A 17,639-nucleotide genomic window follows, 5' to 3' on the forward strand; every position below is an offset into this window, starting at 1 on the left:
AGAAAAATAAATCAAAGATTTAAAAAAAAGGAAAAGAGAATAAAAAAATTAAAAGAATAAAAGAAAAATGAGTACATAAAAAAGAAAGGAATTTTAAAAAATTGAACTAGTGTCTTGGAAATAATACTCTTATAATGTTACCAACACTTGTTAACTGAAGGATAGTCTTTTTAGTTGATTATGGATATGACTGAAGATGTTGGTGAAGTCCCCATGCCCAAATGCTGTGAAATTCACAAGTTCATTTCTTCTGGAAATGTACCTGATACATTACCGTGTCATATATGGATTGGCGTGATGTGCCTGAGGAAGAGCAGAGCTACCTTCCATTCTCTGGGTGCCTTCCCTCCTCCTCCATTTTTCAGTGATGGTTTCAGGGTCCTGAAGGCTATCGTGTGCCACAAGGCAGGAACTGCCATCTCTCCATTTGGAGAGGAAGAGGGTCAATTCAGCATCACTGAGATGCAGAAGAAAAGTTCAGACTTTATTTTGAATTAAAATCCAGTCCAACTCTTCCTGCTTGTTTTGGTATCTAGAAGAGCTTTCCCTATTCTCTGCTTCTCCTATAAGCTGTTCACTTCCTTTGCTAAATTCTCTTAGGAGAATAAATCACTCAATAAATAAGTGATAATCACTCAATAAATCTGTAAGGCAATAAAGTTATGTATTTACTTAAAACAATTTCTTAATGTCTGAAAAGGCAAAATAATTTTGTTGTCCCCACAATATAACAGCAGTGAAAGACCTCTTAGGACTTGGAAATTGGTGTCACTCTGAGAGTCAGTTAGTAAAATTCACACTCAATGCAGCAATGTCATCTAGCGTAAGATTGACAACTCCAAAAATAGTAATGGTAGCAATAAAAATGCAAAGGAATTCATGCTACATAAGTGTGAATCCAATCAAAGTTGAGATGGGGATCCTCCAAGAAGATATGACTGAAATGTAAGTATATTTTAGTATGAGGAAATAGAATGAAATATGGTCTATTCTATCTGGAGAATGACTGTAAGCAGAGGTTGACCCCAAAGGGTAAAAAGGGAAATCTGAAGAATCCTGATCTTGATTTGTTTAGAGGTGAAGAAGCCATTTTTAAATGGCTTGGAGAATTGAAGTTTTCTTGGTGAAAGTTTACCCATAGTAAAACTTCACAAACCAGCAGCTGGTAGGTCAAGTCTGGTCCACACTATATTGTGTCATACTGTTTTTTAAAATTGAATAAGTTGTCAACTAATTTCACATAGAAAAATCCATATATCTAGCCTTTCATGAAACATTGGGAAAACCTGAATTAACCAGGCTGGCCACAATGGGCTCGAGCTATGACGCCATGGCTGCCTCCTTTGGAAGGGCATGCACTCTCTAGTTGGCATGGTCCCCACTATTTCCTATCATTGCCTGCTCCCTGACATGCTTCACTCATCTATGTTACACTCTTCTGAATCTTTTGGATTTTTGAATGTGTGACTCCCTAATGGGTAAGCATGCCTTCAGCTACTTGAGCTGAAATTCACTTCTTAACACCCTGAACTCTCCTTTTTCTGATTCCATGCTCAGCATGCAACCTTCTGAGAATTTGGCTTCTCATATAATTTGCCTATAAGGAAAGAATGCATTGATCTTCTGCCCTGAGCATCTTGGTCTATATGAGGAAGTGCATAGAGTACGTGCAAAAGGCTTAGGCTTTGGGGTCTGAAAGGTCTGGTTCCAATTGCAGCACTGACACTTACTAGATAAGGTCATCATGAGGCCTCTTGGCACCCTGCCAGGCATCTTCTGCTGGAGATGTTGCCCTGGGTCATTTTGATTACATGCCAGAATATTGAAATTGCAAAAGCATTTTTATAAGCAACATCGATACGTCTAATTCACAAATTATAGCAGCCCCAAATCCATCCAACCAATCAACAAACTTGAGCTTCTCTAGAGATCGTGGACATCTCACATGAATAGAAAGCAATTGATAGAAACACAAAATTTTGATGGTTATCTGTTCCAAAGAGGAAGAGGGGGAAATGGCAAATAGAACCTGGACTTAGCCAACTTGTATTCAAGTCCTAGTTCTTTCCTTTATTAACCATATGAACTTAAGAAAGCTAGTCTGAGTCCAAGATAAAAATTTCCTCCCTGCACACCTAACAGAAATTTTGTGAGAATCAAATGAAATAGGTAGGGAAGACACTATGTAAACTGAAAAATGTATGAAATTGTTAGTATCAAATTTTTTATAATCCCCAGTGTATGCAAGAGTAGTATTAGCAGGAGAAGAAGTCAAGAAGCCAAGGCGGGCAGATCACGAGGTCAGGAGATAGAAACCATCCTGGCTGTTCATGGCAACATTATTTATAATAGCAAATTAATAAAGGGATGATTAATATATTTTACATATTTCCACTATGACTGCTATGTAGCCATCAACAAGAATAAGTTAGACACATATATATTGAATTGGAATGGAGTCTGTAATATGTGATTGAGAAAAAAAAAAAAGTTGCAGTATAATATATACAGTGTGACCATACTCAAAAATATAATAACCTAGAAAAATTCTAAAGGTATACAGGTCTAATTTTTAACATTGGTTTCCACTGGGGAGTGGGAGTAGAGTGTGAGAATGGCACTCTTGCTTTGTATTTTGTATACTCTTAAGTTACTTGAATTTTTACAATGATCATGCAGTACTTTGTAGTTTTTTAAAAAATACAATTAAAAATCAAAGAGAGGCCGGGCATAGTGGCTCATGCCTGTAATCCCAGCTGAGGCAGGGAGACCAAGGCAGGTGGATCACCTGAGGTCAGGAGTTCGAGACCAGCCTGGCCAACATGGTGAAACCCCGTCTCAACTAAAAATACAAAAATTAGCTGGGCGTGGTGGTGTGCCCCTGTAGTCCCAGCTACTCGGGAGGCTGAAAGAGGAGAATCACTTGAACCCAGGAGGAGGAGGTTGCAGTGAACTGAGGTCATGCCATTGCACTCCAGCCTGGGCAACAGAGCAAGACTCTGTCTCAAAAACAAAACAAAATCAAAAAGAAAAACGTTAAACTAGTATTTAAACTAGGAACGAGAAAAATAAAGAGCTAAAGCCGACAGTAGTAGTAAGGCCAAGGAATACAAGCACGGACACAGAGCCTGGAGATTCCCATGCCTGGGGTTTCCTTACTAGTTCTTCCCACAGGCCTGACCACTGACATTTCAAGACCAACCTGTTTTCCTGCACTCGTGATGCTCTGGCAGCAGAGCCAATAAATGTATGCATCGTTATTGCTCCTGCGGCAGGACAGGCAGCTGTTGTTCTATTTCTGAAATTCAGGGTTGCAACCCTTGGTCTCAAAGTGAAGAGTCATGTCCACAGGTCAAGGAACTAGGGCTTCTAAAAGAGGACCTCCTGCTGTTTTTTAGAATTTAACTGGACTTTTGTGACTACTATCTCTGTACCTTGACTTGTGTGCTTTGCTTCCTTATTAACTCCTTATGACTTAGACCTTAGATTTGCTCATAGATTCTGCTTCTGCCTCTGTTCCACTTGAGTGTCTTCTCTTGAGATTACCTACTGTCAGATTCTGGCCAATTCTGTGACTCGGATTGTTTTCTGGGACTCTATTTTGGCATTTTCCTTATACTTTCTTTCATTGCCCAATCCTCTTCCAAAGCTACTATTATCCTGTCTTAACATTGACATAGCCAGTCAAGTGGCCAGGATGGGCTGGGGAGAAGGGATACTAAAAAATAGAAGTTCCCCACATATGGAGCACTTGCCATCAGGAGAGAAGTTGTTCTCAATTTCACATGCAAATCCTGGTGAGATGACTCAGAAATCAATGAAACTGTCATGCCGGAGTCACAGTGCTGTGGTTCCTACCAGCCTCTATACTTTGGAAGCAAACTGTCTAAAGTGGTACGTATTTCTTAAGTTATAACCATATGCAGGAAAATGGTGGGCCACCAGCTTGAGCCAATCTGTCTCTCTCAGTTTGCTTGGACACTGACCTCTCCAAATGAGGATTTTTATTTATTTTGTAATTCATGATATATCAAGAACATGTGGAAAGAATCCAGGAGTAAACTTAAATTTCTTTTAAACCATACAGTGTGGATCATAACCGTGGCTTCACATAGTTAGGGACCTTTCTTCTTCTTATGCTTCTCAACAAGCAGGCTGGGGTGAGATTTGTGCATTGACAAGGGAGATGGTTAGAGAGATAGGGCTTCTTCCAAGACTAGAATTGAAACCCAACCTCAATTAAGTTAAGAAATTCTCAATTAAGACTGTCTGGCCCTCTTAGCCCCGCCAGCTTTTAAGAGCAGACACAGGATCTCTTTAGGACCCAGGACTTCTTGTCTTCAGTAAAGCAAACACCTGAGAGAGAGAGAGAGAGAGAGAGAGAGATTGTGGGGGCGGGGGGAGGGTGCGGGGGTGGAATTTTCTGCTTTTATTGGAGGCAATTTTAGACTGGTGAGTGAGCAAAAATCTGACCTGAATCCTAATCTCTTAGAGCCCATCTCTGATTTCTTGCTCTACCACCCCATTACCTGGCCCACATGGCTTAGATTATTGAATCTTGATCCTTGAACATGGACTGAGGTATATGGTGGCTGTAGCATATTGTACTAAATTCCTTATATATTTTTCACTTCTTCATGCCTCTTAAAATAATCTTTTGGCATGAATGGACATTTTCCCTTTGAATCCCAGTTCTGAATTTCCTACCTAACTAATGCTAGGGAGGAGAGTTAAAAGGACTACATAAAGAAAACACACTGTTTTTTTTTTTTTTTTTTTTTTTTTTTTTTTACCCTAGTTGTGTTTTATTAGGAAAAACATTACATCTGGCGTCAGCCAAGGTTTGTATTTCATCTTACCAAGAGGATATGTTTGCATGAGTCACACAAAAATGAAGGAGATAATAATAATAATTGCTGTCTTAACATTTTGTTGAGATTGATAAACAAGAAAGTACCTACAAATGCACACTGTAATATATTGTGCAAATATTATTTTTGTTATTATTATTACATGGCATGAGTGAAATAATACTAATGTGTTTTCTGCATTTTAAGATATGATTTTTTTAAGTTAAAAAAAATAATATAAATAGTCACAGTCTAGTATATAACCAGTTTAAATTTCCAGGAGAATCTATAAAATGTATATTCATTTTCATATTAGAATCACAAACTATTCATTGGTTGCCTTGAAACTCTGAAAGGAAAGATTGCTTTTCTCTCTGAACATTAATAAAAGATGTATTTCCCAAATAGAAATTGTTAGATATCTCTACATAGTGATAATAATTCATTATTATATGTATTTGTGTTTGTGGATATGTAGATAAATATGTAGATCTAGACAGATATCTATCTATCTATCTATCTACATATGTAACTGTCTATTAAGGGAAAAAGGGCCTTACTGAAAAGAAAAAAAAGATGGAAATTTTCTGCTTTTGTCAAAGGCAATTTTGGCCGGGCAAGTGGACAAAAACATGACCTGAATCCTATTCTATGAGAGCCTAGCTCTAATTTATTGCTCAATTACCCTGTTACCTGGCCCACACACCTTAGGTTATTGAACCTGGATCCTTGAACATGGACTAAAGGATATGGAGGTGGTGGTAAAACTGGTAAAGTTTGTAGGTAAGTGGGAGACAGACAGAATCATGTACCCTGGCCTGCTTGTGGGAATTAAAACCACGTTACTGTTCTTCATGTGCCCATGAAAATCCCAGAGACATTTTCAAACTGTTGTCAGCCTGGTTTTTGTTTTATTTTGGTAATATGTCAATCCTATGCCAGTAGGCGCACGTGTGCTCACACTTACTCATCTCCTCACTCCATTAGCATCCAGTGGGCTATGGGCAGGTCCCTCTGCTAAGCACTGGGAATAGAAAGGTGACTGAAAGGTCCTCTTGTTAATAGGCAAACAAAAGCAATCAAGAAAATACATTCAATACACAGCACACCCAGAAGCCAGAAAGGAAATTTTAAGAACTTAAAATGTAAAACATTTATATGGCAAAAAAATAAAAATAAAAAAATCCATAGCCAAAGTCTAAGGACAAATACTACATTGGTTGTTCAAAATAAACATGACAGATAAATGGCTACTTAATTTTCAAAAAGCTTTACCAAATTAAAAAAAAAAAAGAAAGAGAAAGAGAAAACAATAACTACATGCAAGGAATATAAACAGATAGTTCTCAGAAAAAGATAAAAATACAAATTTGATGATTAATATTGAGTGTTAACTCGATTGAAGGATGCAAAATATTGTTCCTGGATGTGTCTGTGAGGGTGTTGCCAAAGGAGATTAACATTTGAGTCAGTGGATTGGGAGAGGCAGACCCACCTTCAATCTGGGTGGGCATCAACTAATCAGCGGCCAGCACGGCTAGGATAAAGCAGGCAGAGGAATGTGGAATGAGCAGACTTGTTGAGTCTTCTGGCCTTCATCTTTTTTCCCTGCTAGATGCTTCCTGCCCTCAAACATCAGATTCCAAGTTCTGCAGCTTTTGGACTCTTGGACTTACATCAGTGATTTGCTTGGAGCTCTCAGGCCTTAGGCCACAGACTGCAGGTTGCACTGTTGGCTTCTCTGCTTTTGAGGTTTTGGGACTCCAACTGGCTTCCTTGCCCCTCAGCTTGCAGACAGCCCATTGTGGGACTTCACAATGTGATCATATGAGTCAATAGTCCTTAATAAACTCCCATTTTTATATACATCTGTCCCATTAATTCCATCTTTCTAGGGAACCCTAATACAACAAATGACCCGAAATATGTGAAAAGATTCTCAACCTGACTGAAAATATTTAAATGCAATCAAAACAACAAAGAGATATTTCATCAAACATATAGGGAAACACTAGAAAGTTCTGATATATGTGGGGTTGGAAAGAAAAGATTAAAATAAACAAATTTGTCAAATAAACAAACTGTTGGTGGGAATTTAAATTGGTGCAAAATTTTTGGAGTACAACTTGGCAACATATTTTGAAATTTTAAATGTCCTTTGACGCACTAATAGGAATTTATCCTAAATGTATACTTACAAATGTAACCTAAGATGGACAGTATTTTAAAACTTGAAAATAACCTGAGTATTCATCAGTGATTATCATTAAATAAAGTTATTTATTGCTACAGTTATCTTTTATTGCTTTTATTTAATTATTCTTTAAGGTTATTGCTTTATTGCTACAGGAATACTATTTGGCCATTAAAATATATATATACATTTTTTTGAGACAGAGTCTCACTCTGTCAACCAGGCTGGAGTGCAGAGGCATGATCTCAGCTCACTGCAACGTCCGCCTCCTGGGTTCAAGCCATTCTCATGCTTCAGTCTACATAGTAGCCAAGATTACAGGTACTTGCCAACATGCCTGGCTAATTTTTGTATTTTCAGTAGAGACAGGGTTTCACCGTGTTGGCCAGGCTGGTATCGAACTCCTTGGCCATTACAATCTTTCCTCTTCTTTCCTTTCTTCCTTCCTTCCTTCCTTTCTTTTCTTCTCTTTCTTTCTTTCTTTTTCTTTCTTTCTTTCTTCCCTCCTTCCTTTCTTCCTTTCTTTCTCTTTCTTCTTTTCTCTTTCTTTTCCTTTCTTTGTCTTTCTTCCTTTCTCTTTCTTTCTTTTCTCTTTTTCCCTTTCTTTCTCCCTTTCTTCTTTTTATTCTCTTCCTTCCTTTCTTTCTTTCTCTTTTTTTTTCTCTCTCTCTTTCTCTCTCTCTCTTCCTCCCTCTCTCTTCCTCCCTCTCTCTTCCTCCCTCCCTTCCTCCCTCCCTCCCTCCCTCCTCTCCTCTCCTCCTCTCCTCCTCTCCTCCTCTCTTTCTTTCTTTCTTTCTTTTTTTCTTTTCTTTTCTTTTCTTTTCTTTTCTTTTCTTTTCTTTTCTTTTCTTTTCTTTTCTTTTCTTTTCTTTTCTTTTCTTTCTTTCTTTGTTTTGCTGTTGTTGCCCAGGCTGGAGTACAGTGCTCTGATCTTAGCTCACTGCCACCTCCATCTCCCAGGTTCAAGCGATTCTCCCGCCTTAGCTTCCCAAGTGGCTGAAATTACAGGCACCTGCCACCACCCTCGGCTAATTTTTATTTTTAGCAGAGATGGGGTTTCTCCCATGTTGGTTAGGCTGGTCCCAAACTCCTGACCTCAGGTGATCTTCCACCTTCACCTCGTATGACCTCTTCCACCACCCAAACTGCTGGGATTACAGGTGTAAGCCACTGAGCCGGGCTGGCCATTGCAATCTTAAAGTAGATGTATTGGGATAAAAATGTTTTCTCATATAAGTGAAGAAAGCAAGATGCAGAGCAGCATATTTAATATTATCTTATTTATAAATAAAAAGATTATGGATAAAGTAGAGTTATAGATACATAAATAATTTTTCTGAAAGTTAACAAGAAAGTGCTAATCGTTGGACACAAAGATCTGTTGGTGGTGGTATGACATGTTTTCTTTTTCTACCTCTCTCTCTTTTTCTATGTGGCTACATTCCTCTTATTTAAATAAAATAAATTAAAAAGTTAAAAACACACTGCCATATGTTGTATGATAGAGGTGGTGGGTGTAATGGGATATAGAGGACAGGCATCTGAACCAGGATAGACAAGGGGAATGTCAGAGAAGACTTCCTGGATCAAAGGATGCCTGGATCAAAGGATGCCTGGGCTTCATTTCTAAGGTAAGAAGTTGTTAGATGAAGATTGAGGTATGGGTAAAGGAATGGTATTTTCAAAGGCATGGAGATGAGAGTGAAGGCAAGACATGTTTAAGAAATTGTTTTATAAATGTTTTGTTGGAGTGCAGAGTAGTTAACAAATTAAAAAGCGGGATATGTAGGTGTCAAATCACCTAAGGCCTTAAATAACCTCCTAAGGACTTTGGACCTTCTCCTAAAGCAAGGAAAAACAACTAAATATTTTTAAATGAAAAAGTGACCTGACTAAAATCCATAAAACCTTACTAAATAAATGCAAAGTTGTTCAATAATCCAACTATGTTAGAAGACTCACTGTATGCACAACATCGCAGAAGGGCCATCCTGGGGTCAGCTAACCTGGGATGTGAAAAGTACAATTCCATTCCTTGGAAACAGCTTTAAAGATGTGAGTTCTTCACGTAACATTTGTTCATTCATTTATTCATACTAATAAAAACAAATATTAAGTATGCTTTTATATTGAGTATACGTTATAAGCAAAGCAAATATTCTAAGCTTTGAGAACAAAGGTGCAAAATGCATTGTCTCTGTCATCAAAAAATTTAGAATGATAATCACAATGCACTCTGATAACTTCTACAGTGTACATAGTATGATGGAAACAGCAGAGGGAGTGCTTAACTTCTTAGAGGAATTAGAGAAGACTTTGAAAAGGTGGTGACATTTAAAATGGACATGAAGAGATAAAAGGAGCCCTCTAGATAAAAAGGGAGGCAGCAGGAATTCCAGAGATAGAAAATAGCAACTAGGCTAAAAAGAAAAAAAAATGGCACAGAAATGAGTAAGCGCATGACAAGAAAGGAACCTAGGCTAGACAGATAAAGGAGGCAAGGGACAGAGGTGAAGTTGTGAAGGATTCACACTGATGCAGTTTGGATGTGTGTCCCTTCCATATCTCATGTTGAAATGTAATCCCCAATGTTGGAGGTGGGGCCTGGTGAGAGGTATTGGATCATGGAGGTGGATCCCTCATGCATGGCTTAACACCATCCCCTTGGTGATGAGTGAGTTCTTGCTCAGTTCATTCAAGATCTGGTTGTTTAAAAGAGTCTGAGACCTCCCCATTTTCTCTTTTGGTGTCTCTCTGGCATGTGACATGCCTGCTTCCCCTTGGCCTTCCACCTTAAGTGGAAGCTTCCTGAGGTCCTCACCTAAAGCAGATGCTGGCGCCAAGCTTCCTGTATAGCCTACAGAACTGTGAGCCAAAAATAAACCACTTTTCTTTCTTTCTTTCTTTCTTTTTTTTTTTTTTGAGATGATGTCTCGTTCTGTCACCCAGGCTGGAGTGTAGTGGCGTGATCTTGGCTCACTGCAAGCTCCGCCTCCCGGGTTCATGCCCTTCTCCTGCCTCAGCCTCCTGAGTAGCTGGGACTACAGGTGCCCACCACCACGCCCGGCTAATTTTTTGTATTTTTAGTAGAGACGGGGTTTCACCGTGTTAGCCGGGATGCTCTGGATCTCCTGACCTTGTGATCCACCCCCCCTCAGCCTCCCAAAGTGCTGGGATTACAGGCGTGAGCCACCATGCCCAGCTATAAACCTCTTTATGTTACCTAGTTCTTTTGACTTGTAGTTCATGAGCATGTATGAGATATGCCACCTTTGAACCTTGTTACGTCAGTACATTATCTGTCTCACCTAAACAAAGAAATAATTATCCAGTCTCAGATATTCCTTTAGAGTAATGCAAACAGACTAATATATGCACAAACCTTGGAAAGGACTTCAGACTTTTTAATCCACAGGCCACAGGAAGCTGCTGAAGGTTTTACAGCAGAAGAGGTATTACGAGAAAATCTATGTTTTGGAAGATAGCTGTAGAGGCTGTAAAGAAGGATTGGAGTCTGGAGCCGGCCTAAAAACTTTAGGAGCTATTAAAACAGTCCTGGCAAGAGATATGATGAAACTAACTCAGTCAAGAATCATGAGATTGGAGATAACCAGGAGATATCTGTGAAATGATTATAAAGAAGGTAGAAGATAACATGATTTATTGGATTTCTATCTTGCTCCCAGGCTCCAAGATAGGTACTTTATATACCTTATTTTATTTACTCTTTACAACAACAACCCCGTGAGGTAGGTGTGATGTGCCCCTTAAGAAATTGAACATCTGGGAGGCTAACTCACTCAAGATCACACAGGTATTAAATGTCAGAGCCAGGATTTGACTCAATGTCTGCTAGATGTCAAAGCCCATATGCTTTCTCTCTACTCAGATAGTACCAAGAGGACTTGATGACTGATTACGTATTTTCTCCAATTAGGGTTCCATCGTCGCTCACTTTCCTAAATTTTGTAGGAAGCCATGTGTGTGCTCCAGCCTCTAGCAGCCCTGAGGAAGAATGTATTCCACTAGGTTACACTGTGCTAAGGGAAGGAGTACTTCTCACATTAAGCAGAGTGTGGAGGCCAAGGAGTGTTCAACCTGTCTAGGTGTGTATTTGTTTTCTATTGTGGCTCTAACAAATTATTATAAGCAATTATCATAAATCAGTACACATGTATTACCTTACAGTTCCATTAGTAGTCTACCATGCGTCTCACTGGGCTAAGACTGAGGCGTCAGCAGGGTAGAGTTCCTTTATGGACGCTTTAGGGGAGAATTCTCTTCTTGACTTTAAGAGCTTCTAAAGGACACTACTCTGGCTCATGGCCCCCTTCCTGCAAGGGCAGGTTGAGTCCCTCTTACATATCATCACTCTGACCATCTTTACTGCCTCCCTCTTCCCCTTTAAAGGAAACTTGTAATTACACTGGGCCCACCCAGATAATCCAGGCTGGTTTCTCTACTTTAAGGTCAGGCGATTAGAAACCTTAATTTTATCTGCAAATTTAATTCCCTTTTGCCAAGAAAGGTAACATGTTTATAGGTTCTGGGGATCAGGACACGGATACTTTGGAGGCCATTATTCTGCCCAACATGCAGTTCTTTATGACGATTTAGATTTGAATCTTGTATTGCTAGTTTTAGAAATTTATAAGAAGAGGGTGGTGAATAAAGAGTTAACTAGCCATCCAACAAGCACAATGACCTCTTGACAATGTTGAGCGTGGTGTAGACTGGTGGGCCAAGAGCTGGGCCGTTGGGGTAGGCAGTTCACATCTTCGAAGAAATGCTCATCAAACCATGACCAGTGGAAACCAGGACACCAGTCACCTGGGAAACCAAGTAAACATAAACATACAGCCATCCATCACTGCCATCTGGAAGAAATTGGGTAGTGAGGGTCTTCCTGTTAGGCCTTGCTTCAGTATTTATTTGTGTAGCTGGAGATCCCAGACCAGCCTTTCTGTCAGCGATGCTTCAGTGAAGAGCATGGGGCTGAATCTCAGCTTGGAATTAAAACATGCCACCTTTCTGTGTGAATGTGGATGTAAATATTACCAGCAGACAGGTCACTCAAGAGATAGGTGCCCGTATTTCCAAGTCTAAACAATCTCTGTAGGTCAGACAGGGAGGCCCCATGTGCTTGTTGGCAACACCACCTTTAGCAGAAGTCTGAATTCCCGGTGAATGCTGCCTGTGTTCTGCTCTATCCAGAAACTATGGCCTCCAGAAGCTTTGCCCTACAAGCTCCATCCTAGTCAATGACTTCAGGCAGAAATGTGCAGGGAAAAGATGGCTTCAGTTGGGTCCACTGTATGAGGTGATGTGTAAGTTTTATGGGCTCTCCTCCCGGGAGTCCTTGCTTTTGACTGAGAATGTGTTTTCAGTTGTTGCTCCAATCTATCAGTGGTGATAGATTTGACCAGCTCCCTGCATATGTTCTCGCCCTGTTCCCCAAGTGATTCAAAGCATATTTACAAAACAGCTGGCTCAGGTTGACAGGGGGCAAGTCTGAGGCGTGGATCAGAGCACAGTGAAGTGACCCATACAGGGAACAAACTTATGACCTTGGCCTCCTAAGCACTATCTCCTTACAGATTCAGCTAATACAGCTCCTGAAAGCCTGCCCTTCATCTACGTCCACATGCCACATTGAAACAGTCAAAGGCGGCCCGGCAGCAGCAAGAAGGAAAACATTCAAACCAAGTTAGATTTCCTGGCATCATGTTGTTTCTTCTTAACTTGAAGATACATTGGGGGACCCCTGGTCTGCTGACACTGTATTAGATTCAGTCAAACACTTTCTGGATGGCCATGGAATACTGTGAGTTACAAGAGACTCTCCCATCCTCATCCATGGTTACAGTGTAAGCTCCTGAAGGGCTTGGCCTGTGTTGTACTTAGTCCTTGGCACGGAACAGATGTTTAAAGCATGTCAGTGAAATTAACTTTGAAAATGGATAAATTTGGCTGGGCGCGGTGGCTCACACCTGTAATCCCAGCACTTTGGGAGGCCGAGGCGGGCAGATCACGAGGTCAGGAGATCGAGACCATTCTGGCGAACACGGTGAAACCCCGTCTCTACTAAAAATACAAAAAAATTAGCCGGGCGTGGTGGCGGGCGCCTATAGTCCCAGCTTCTCGGGAGGCTGAGGCAGGAGAATGGCGTGAACCCGGGAGGCGACAGAGCTTGAAGTGAGCGGAGATCACGCCACTGCACTCCAGCCTGGGAGACAGAGAGAGGCTCTGTCTCAAAAAAAAAAAAAAAAAAAAAAAGGGTAAATTTGTGAGATAAATTCAATTTTTACATGTACCCTGACTTTACTTTGAAAAGCCAAATTCTCAAAAATTCTTATATTCCCTATCACTTATTTCATGGACAGCAAATAACCGCCTCAAATACCAACCACATACATACTTTTACATTTTTTAGTAGCCACATTAAAATAAGTAAAATTAAATAGGTAAAATTAATTTTCATACTATATTTAACCCAATATATCAAAAATACTGTAATTTCACATGCATGTTATATAAACATTATCAATTAGCTCTTTTTCATTTTTTTTTTTTTTAAATAACAACTCTAGCAGCCCATCTCAATTCAAACTAGCTAAATAGCCACATGGGGCTTACTGCTACTGCATTCAATAGCACAGCTCTGGGCCCCTCTTCATTTTCCGTTCTCTCTTCGTTTTCATTTGTCTTTCCACTGCTTACCTCTGTGCCCCTACTCACTCCCCTCCTCTTCCCTCTTCTGTAATATCAATTTCATTCAGAAATGCCCTCCCCATACCTCTGCCAGTTCAATCGCACCCACCCTGCTAGGACAGTCTCAAGACTGGTGAATATTATGATTAATTAATATCCAAATAGCCCTTAGTAAAGAATCCTTACTTTCATTGGCTCGTTAATAATGGCATGTAATAAGTGCCATTATTTCCTCTTTATTGTTGAAGAAACAGGTTCAATTTCAAACTATTCAGTGGTAGAGCAAGGACTTGGAAGCAGGTGTTCTGGGTTCAGAGCTTCCCACCATGCCACACACATGCTGCCATTGCAGAAAGAAACCTCCACTCATGGCCTCCCTCTCTCCCTTCTGACGGGAAAGAAAGAAAATTAAATAGCAGTTCCAGTAAATTATAACATGTGTTGTAATAGAAGAGACAGAGGGTTCTATGCGAGCATTTGGAAAGGGCATGTAACCTATCCTGCGGGAAGTCACCGGAGATATGGGATTGCAGAGCAGAGTGAAGTGATCTATACAGGGAACAAGCCTATGACCTTGACCTCCTAAGCACTCTCTCCTTACAGATTCAGCTTCTGATGGGGTTGCTTCTGGAAAGAGCCTGGTGAAGTGAGTCATAGTTTTAATCAACTGTCATGTTATAGTTTATTTCAGGCAAGTGGTTTAGGTAGGCACTGTCACATTATAAATGTCATTACTAGCTAAGACTGGCCTGAGGCTCAGAGAGCCACAGACAGTTTGAGAATATCTGCCCAACTCCTTCCTAAGCCCATTATTGTAGAAACTGCCCTGATTTTGGTGGGGACTTTTGGATCCTGAGAAGAAAAGCTAGACTTATGGAAAAACACATTTCTCATGTGCCATTTGCATGCAGCCCCCCACTTTCCATCATTGTGCTCATTTTAGAGCTCCAAGCATCATGCCTGGACCTCTTAGTCCTGCTTTCAGGAAGAGATTGAATTCATCTTTATTCTTTTCTTTCGGTTTTTAAGCAGTAGCAGTATGGTAACACTTCTCAATTTTATTTCCAGCTATATTTATGGCCTCAATTTTCTTCCCAGTGATGCTCTCAGGTAGACTTAATTCTGGTTGTTTTGCAGCTTTAAGTTTTGCACAGTCTTGCTGGCCTACAGTGCCCCTTTGCTTGGAACTCCGATGCTGTGATTTTCCTCTTGAAATCCAAATCATCTTTGAAAAAGGCAACCAGTTTCTCACCTAAGCCACGTCTAAACAGGTCTGGTTCCCAGACCATATCTGGCATGAAAAGAGGCTCAGTGTAGCACACAATAGATGACTGTAGTCTAATTTTAGACCAGATGGTTGACCATGTCTCCTCCCTGTGATCCCATCTCTTACCTCCATCAGACCAACTCCTTAGGGAGGGACCCTCACAAGCATCAAGAACATACAGAAATAAATACATGTCTTGTCCTAAAACACAGAGGTGATCCCACTATTGTCCTGATTAAGACATTTTCACAGTTCAGTATACTCTACAAGATGAAGTCCAAACTCTTCAACCATGTAACAAAGTCCTTCATGTTTCCTCCCTCCCCAGACTCCTCTTCTATCATACCTCATACCCTACACACCAAACACACAAATGTCCCTGCAGTTTCCTGAAAACATCGGGTGGGTTCAGGCCTGCCATCTCCAAACCTGAGCTGCCAGTTCTTTCACCCTCATCTCTGTGCACCTTGCCAACCCATACTCACACACATACTCACATACAGAATCTCACCTGGACACCCCACCGGCAGTCAAAACTGATCATTCCTTCCTTTGTGAATCCTGACACTGTCCACATCTTTAGCATAATGCCTGTAACATGCTGCTGCGTTTTTTATTTACAGAGCTAAACAAAAGGGACCTGGGGGCAAGGACTATTCCTGAATTATCAACTCTCCTTTGCCTATCAAGATATCTATGCATAAATAAGCATTTTATTTACTGATAATCAAAAGGAAGATAAAGAGGTAGAGTGATGCCCTACCATAAAGGGTTATATATATATGTGTATATATACACACACACATATATGTATACATACACACATACATATATGTGTGTGTATGTATATACACACACACACACACACACACACACATATATATATATATATTTTTTTTTTGACAGAGTCTTGCTCTGTCACCCAGGGTGGGGTACAGTGGTGTGATCTTGGCTCACTGCAACCTTCGCCTCTCAGGTTCAAGCAATTCTTGTGCCTTAGCCTCCTGAGTAGCTGGGATTACAGGCCCCTGCCACCACACCCGGCTAAATTTTGTAAATTTTGTAGTGACGGGGTTTCACCATGTTGGCCAGGCTGGTCTCGAACTCTTGACCTCGGGTGATCCACCTGCCTCAACCTCCCAAAGTGCTGGGATTTTAGGCGTGAGCCACTGCGGCCAGCGCTTGCTCTCTCTCTCTCTCTCTCTGTATATATATGTATATATACATATATATATATAGTATAGTATATATATATATAGTTGGCTGGGCATGGTGGTTCACACCTGTAATCCCAGTAATTTGGGAAGCCAAGGCAGGCAAATCGCTTGAGCTCATGAGTTCGAGATCAGCCTGGGGAACATGGCAAAACCCCATCTCTACAAAAGATACAAAAAATTAGCCGGGAGTGCTGACGTGCACCTATAGTCCCAGCTACTTGGGAGGCTGAGGTGGGAGGATCTCTTGAGCCCAGGAGGCAGAGGTTGCGGTGAGACGAGATCATGCCATTGCACTCCAGCCTGAGCAACATAGTTTGACTCTGTCTCAAAAAAACAAAGCAAAAAAAAAAACAGGATTTTTCTATGTTTCCCAGGCTGGACTTGAACTCCTAAGCTCAAGTGATCTTCCTGCTTCAACCTCCCAAGAGAAAGGATTTTACTCCACTTGTCCCTCACTTAGCTCCTCCTCTTTTATCTAGGAGATTTTTTAAAAATCTAAGCATGATCAAGGTTCTGGAACTTTTTGATGGCCTGGAAGATAAAGGGAATCAGGACATCCTGGAAGAGAAAAGCAAGTTGCTGATAGTGTAGCATTTCCTCTGGGCTTAAAGAAAAATTATTAAAGAGACCCTCATGTATCTTTTTAGGTTTTCCAGCTTAGCTCAGTAGGATGGGAAAGGAAGGAGCATTCATGGCAAAAATCTTTATCTAAAATAAATTTTTATCTAACTTAAGTATTCCTTGCACTGTCACATATGAAAGTATGATATACAAAGTACAATAAAGTGAGGACTCAAACTTTTGCCCTGTTAAAAGCCAGGAAGGGTATGGGATTCCTGGCTTATTGCTTGAAACCTACAATTTCAAGCTGAGTCAAGAAAATGCTATAGGATCTGAAATTATTGGGGTGATTTATCTCAGACTTACAGGATCTGTGAAACATTTTCCCCACAATCTTGGTTCTTTATAAATGGCTTATACTTCATATGGAAAAGACTTGATAATTTTGGAGTCTTAGTGGTAGTAGTTTAAAAAAAAAAAAAAAGGACATTTCATCTCCCGTAAGATCTGAGCATCTTTTATCAGATCTATCTACATAAAAAATTATATACACACACAGAGGACAAAACATATTTTTAAAAACAGTATCTGAAGACACTGGAGAGTGACTAAAAGCACGAAAATGCTGGAAGAAGCCAATATATGAAATAAGAAAATGGCATTGATGAGTTTTTAGATTTTACAGCTTTTAGGCCAGCCAAGGCAGGCTCTAGTCTGCACTATGTAGAATGGCTAAAGCTCCATATAAACCCCACATATTACTGGCTAGAAGAACCAGAGTATGGGGCAACCACAGCACAAAGAAAATTAAGAGGAAATCCCCAAAAGAATAGAGACTA

The 17,639-nt window shown here is 40.3% G+C and overlaps 1 protein-coding gene and 1 non-coding gene across 2 annotated transcripts in view; one reads left to right on the plus strand and one right to left on the minus strand.

Moving 5' to 3' along the window:
• Nucleotides 1–17,639, minus strand: part of WARS2 (tryptophanyl tRNA synthetase 2, mitochondrial) — a 290,547-nt gene that overhangs the window by 211,519 nt on the left and 61,389 nt on the right. The gene's annotated exons all lie outside the window — the stretch shown is intronic.
• On the plus strand, nt 10,253–10,353 carry LOC126945739 (small nucleolar RNA U13). Its single transcript, XR_007722541.1, has one exon. It is a non-coding gene; the product is annotated as a small nucleolar RNA U13 (small nucleolar RNA).

Source organism: Macaca thibetana, chromosome 1 (assembly GCF_024542745.1).
Source record: "Macaca thibetana thibetana isolate TM-01 chromosome 1, ASM2454274v1, whole genome shotgun sequence".
Taxonomy (NCBI): Eukaryota; Metazoa; Chordata; class Mammalia; order Primates; family Cercopithecidae; genus Macaca; species Macaca thibetana.